This window comes from Olea europaea, chromosome 15 (assembly GCF_002742605.1).
Source record: "Olea europaea var. sylvestris chromosome 15, O_europaea_v1, whole genome shotgun sequence".
Classification (NCBI taxonomy): domain Eukaryota; kingdom Viridiplantae; phylum Streptophyta; class Magnoliopsida; order Lamiales; family Oleaceae; genus Olea; species Olea europaea.
The window spans coordinates 17,888,065-17,893,936 of NC_036251.1; positions in this window are offsets into that span (position 1 = coordinate 17,888,065).

Sequence of the window (5,872 nt, forward strand, 5' to 3'; positions counted from 1 at the left end):
AAAAAAAAAAAAAAAAAAAAAAAAGAATTTAGAGAAATCCAAGGTCAGACCTTCGAGTCCCAAAGGTAAACAATCTACTGAAAAAATGACTATTCAAATTAAAAGAGCCCTTGCTAGCACATTCTTGAATGTACGAGCATCGGGCTGCGCCCCCGACCATCGGGTTAGATTGAGATGAGCAAAATCAGCGATAGATAGCAGTGAACAGAGAGCGAACGGATGGAAAGTGACTTTGATTATGTGATTTTTGTGTAAAAGGGCAAAAAACATAGCTGCCATAGAGGAAAATATCCGACTATTTCGTGCTTTCAAAATTGATGGTTTCTTTGTGTTATTGGTCTTCTCTTCTTGTCTTCTTTCATTGCTTTCTTCTTACCATTGTGGCTTACAAATCATCACCATTATCTTGTCATTTGTGGGTGAGATTAAGAAGCAACCAAGATGAATATATTGGTTGTGGATTGGAGCCACTTGGGTTAGTTGTATTGTCGAGAAAGGTAATGTAAAACTGAGCCCAAAAAAATAGCAATTTGATGATCCTTGGAGCAAAGTTCCGTGACAATTGGTATCAGAGTTTCAAGATGGTGGATTTGGCAAAAAAAAAAATTGATTAAAAATCGATTCGAAAGGTGATAGAAATGAAGCTGAAAAACTGATCGAACAGAGACCACTGGCATAATGTGAAGGCAAAAACAGTCCTGATGATTAGGTGTGTGTCATTGGTGTTGACTCGTGGCGATGACACATAGGGATTACGTGCAGAGGGTCCAATCGATGCGTGGGGGCACGTTGACTGGAATTTCGTAAAAGTTTATTCAGGTCGTTTGTTGCTGACATTTTGGTGTTGTTATTTTATGTTTCAGGTTATACAGCGAAGTTTGGATGATTTTGCTCTTCGAGCAATTAGGATTTGATCGTGGTTGATTGATTCTTACGATTGCTAGAGACTTTAAGATGAATGGTGGTGGTCCTAAAGTAATATATTTGCATCCCTCAAGATTTACGAACTCAAATTGGTTTGCTATGGTGTATTAGCTTATCCTAATTTAAATTTTAGTATTAGCACATCATCGTGTGGGGTGACATTACGATTGGGGTTATCGTGTGGGGTAACATTGCTTATTCAAGAAGTTTACGACTTATTTGCTCTGTTCAAAGTATTGAATTTGATTGCAAGTTGGTAATTGATATTGTGATTTTATTGTCGTCTAGCCACTGTATAAAACTGCCATTATATGAGAATTTGAATTTTGTTAACATACCTTCATGTTGTATTGATTATTCTATTAGAACACCTAGACTCAGCCCTTTTGAACATTCCTCTAATCTAAGATCATGAATCTTACGAAACCATAAAAATTTATAACTGTGTATACTGCACCCTTAGGATTAATTTGTTAGACCTATTGTGCACTTTGGTTGCTCTATTTTCTCAAAATGTCTTCTCATTTAGAAGTTGGAATTTTCAATGTGAAAATGAGATTTTTTAATTTGACAACAAAAGATGAAGGAGATTTTGATTCAATAAAAAGTTTCCCACAAATTCGACAGAAGCACAAAAGGAAGAATATAATGAATTTGCTTATACCTCAATGATTTTACACTTATCTGACACTGTTTTGAGAAAATTTGAAAAATTTGATTCTGAAAAAGAAATTTGGCAAAAGTTGGAGGACTTATATTTGCATAAGTCCACTCCTAATAAGTTATACTTATTTGAACGATTTTTCAGTTTAAAATGGATCTTTCAAAGGATCTTAATGAAACCTGGATATTTTCAAAAAACTTGTTCAGGATATTGTTAATTGTGATGAAAAAGTATCTGAAATGCCTGATTTATATAGAGGGGTTAAGAATGCGATTAAATATGGTAGAGATACCTTAACATCCGAGATTTTCATAGATTCCCTTAAGAATAAGGTGATTAAGGATGAAAAAGAAGATAAGAGGAGTGGTGAGTTACATATGATAAGGAGTAGAATGAAGTTTAAGAAAATAAATTTGGGTAGAGTTCAAGATAGTGATTTGAGTAGTGACTCGAATAATGAGGGTAGTAAAAATAAAGGCAAAGACGGGACAAATCTAGTGGCAAACGGTGTTACAACTGTAGTAAGTCTGGACACTTTATTAGAGACTATCCTAAGAAGAAGGATAATCATAAGGGTAAGATGAGAGGGGAGACGAATGTGTCTATAGAGTCGAGTAATGACCCTACTGAGGTTTATTTAGAGTAAACTTAGTTACTGTATGTGCATCCGTGTGTAGTCCTTTCTACATGTGTGTGATTGCTCAATTCTATTGTGTTGATATGTTACACTTTCAAGTTGTTTGTATGTGTAAGTGGATGAATTAAAGTGATCTTATTATTTGGTACACCTTTTTTTATGACAGGGGAATCCGCAGTCGTTACCCTTTGGGTACGTACTGGGTAAACCTTCGGGCTGACGTAATAGCCTATAAACCACGCTAGTCAAGTAAATCACACTAGGCAAGCTCGACCGAGAAAGTGTTGTGTGCATAGTAGGTTGGGATCCAATAGCAATGTGTTAAGTATCTTTTGATAAGGTGGAGTATAGATGCCTAGGGGTACATTGGTAGTTTACACCGGAAATGTAGATATGACATTTGAATGACTGGTGGAGAAGTGATTAAATGTTGGAATCCTTTATCTATGAAGAAATTCTAATCAAGTGGAGTGTGAGAAAGATACTTCTGTACTTTTGTTAGGTGGAGTATCATTATCCACTTTGGCTGGGAAAATGACATGGCGATTGAGGATTCTCTCGTAGACTTAGGATCTATTGTGGTTTACCAGCTAGCCATGGGTTGAGTGATGAGTCTAGTGAGCATGTGGTGATGAGATAGACATGTATTTTTGAGGTGGGAGCAAAACAGAATGGGATAGGATAAGTGAAGTGAGATTTTTACATAGGGTCATTTATGCATTTGTTGCATATGTGTTGACTGTTTGGTTGATTAACTTGGCGCTAGTTTGTTGTCTTATATGAACATGTTGGAAAAGATTTGTGTGTTATCCTAACCTAACCCTATATGTGTGTGTGTGTGTGTGTGTCTCTATCCTAGCCGTTTTAATGTGTGATTTTTGTGTGGAAGGGTGAAAAACATGGTTGACATAGAAAGGAAAAAAAATCCAGCTGATTTGTGCTTCAAAATCTGTGTTTTTGTGTTAATGGCCTTCTCTTCTTGCCTTTTTTTATCGCTTTCTTCTCGCCTTTGTGTCTTACAAATCATAATCGTTATCTTGTCCTTTGTGGTTGAGATTGAAAAGCAACCAAGGTGATTATTTTGGTTCTGGGTTGGACCCATTTGGATTGGTTATTTGGCAGAGAAATGTAACGTAAAATTGAGATCGGAAAACTCCAATTTGACGATCCTTTGAGCAAGCTTCCACGACACCATATAATTAGCATATTTTCCATTAATTTCACCTTTTTCTTTGCCTCTTCAATTTTCAGTTACTACTCCAAAAAGGAAAATTTCATATACAGTAATATAGAGATTGTAATGGGATTATGTAGTAAAATAGGTTAATAAAAAAAATTGAGTAGTATAAAATGAATTAATATATATTAAGCAAGCATTTATGGTTTTTCCTAAAAAGAACGAAAAGTTTCCAATTTACATATAAAATTATTTTATGGGAGTTACGTGTGATTGAAAATAAGTTTATGAAACATGGGAGCCAACTAGAAGCTAAATGTCACCATATGTTTATAACTCATTTATTAATGGGCGCATATACCAAAATAGAGAATATAAAATTTATTCAAGGCAAAAATAAAAATAAAAATAAAAATAAAAATGATAATGATGGTTCTATGGCCTATGGGAGAGAACCCAAGGAAACACCTAGTCTCGTTGAATAAAAGAAAAGAAATCAAAGTTAATGGTAACACTGTTAATGACACTTTTGCTTCACTTGATCCTACATTGGAATGATCCTCGGTTGTTCAAGGAGCACGTTTGCCTCTCCATGAATTCAAAAATAACAACTCTTGGTGTTCAATGATTTAGACAATATTGTTGATAAGATACCACGTGGAGTGTTGTCATTGGACGTTTAAATAACAATTCATCTTTCTGACCAACACTTTTTTACCACAACCAACATTGTCAACTATATTGTAAAAATAAATTAATTCATTCAAAAAATAATAGTGCTATACAACTAGGGCCACATGGGCCCTGGCGGAGCCAAGGGGCCATTGACACCTTGTTTAGAGACAACAACTCCTCCAATTATTTTTATATGAGGAAATACGTGGAAATGATCCGTTGACCCGGCCATATTTTCATTATGGCCTTTGACCATTAAAAAAAAAATTTAAAAGTTAAAATTGTGAAGTTAAATACCAAAACCCAATAATACTGTCATCTTTGTGAAAGTGAAAAGTGACGAAAAACGAAAAAGGAAAAAAAAAAATCACACAATCTCTAACAATTGGGATCCAGATGACGTCACCATCCTTATAGTCCAACCACCAAACCACCCAATTAGGACGGCATTACCTTTAACAAGGGAATTTTTTTTATTTTTTTTTGAGTTTGATTTTTATGATGTTACGAAATTAGTGGATAAATTTAATATTTATGATATTTATTCTTCATTTTTTAGGTAGGTTATCAAGTGTAGTAGTGATTTAGGCCTTTTTTGATTGAAAAATACATTCTTCTCATTGAAAATATTGATTTCAAACAAGAGAATTGAGCCCGCGATTGTTAAACAAGCCCGAATTGTTTTATAGTCACAAGAAAGCAATCGGGTCAAAATAGTCGGCCCAGGCTCGACTGACCCAAATCTCTGTTTTCCCCTTTTTTCTCACTTCTTTTTTCATTTTTTTTACTATTTATCAATTCTTTTCTCTTTATGATAATTTAATTTTTTTTTTCAATTTTAAATAATATTTATAGTCTTTATTTAATTTTTATAATTCCCTTTTGTTTATTTGTTTTGTTTTTAATAATATTTTTCGAAAACAGTATTAAATTTTCTTAATTGTTTTCTTTATATTATAAATACTTTTTTCAATTTAAAGTTCTTTTTAATTCTTTTCTTTTTATGATAAAAAATATTTTTTCAATTTTAATTAAATAATAATTGTATTCTTTATTTAATTTTTATAATTTCCTTTTATTTAATTTATTTTTTTGTATATAATTTTAGAATTTCTTAATTGTTTCCTTCATATTATAAATATTTTTTTGATTCAAAATTATTTTTAATTCTTTTCTTTTTATGACAAAATCTAATTTGTTTTTTAACCTTTAATTAAATGATATTTATGACCTCTATTTAATTTATAATTTCACTTTTTAATTATTTTTTGGTAATAATTTTAAAAATTCCTTAATTATTTTCTTCTTATTAGATTTTTTTCGATTTAAAATACTTTTCAATATTCTTGTTATATTTTTTATATTTTTATAAGTTTCCTTCATTTTTTTTTCATTTTTTAAATTTTTGGTCATTAGTTTGTATTTAATTCAATTATTATTATTATTATTATTATTATTATTATTATTATTATTATTATTATCATCATCATCATCATCATCATCATCATCATCATCATCATCATCTTAATTTCTTAATTATATTATGTTTATCATAATATAATTTTTTTTTCAATTTAAAATGATTTTTCATATTCGTTCTTTACTTTTTATTATTTTCTTTGATTTATTTTTCTTTTTTTCTATAATTTATTTTTCTTCTCCTTTAATTTATTAAATCATTTTTTTATTAGCGTCATTATAAAATAAATCTATTTCTTGCATATAGTGGTTAAAATTTGTCTCACTTAATTTTTTAAGATTATGCTTTATTCCATTATATTTTGTTGAAGGTTCC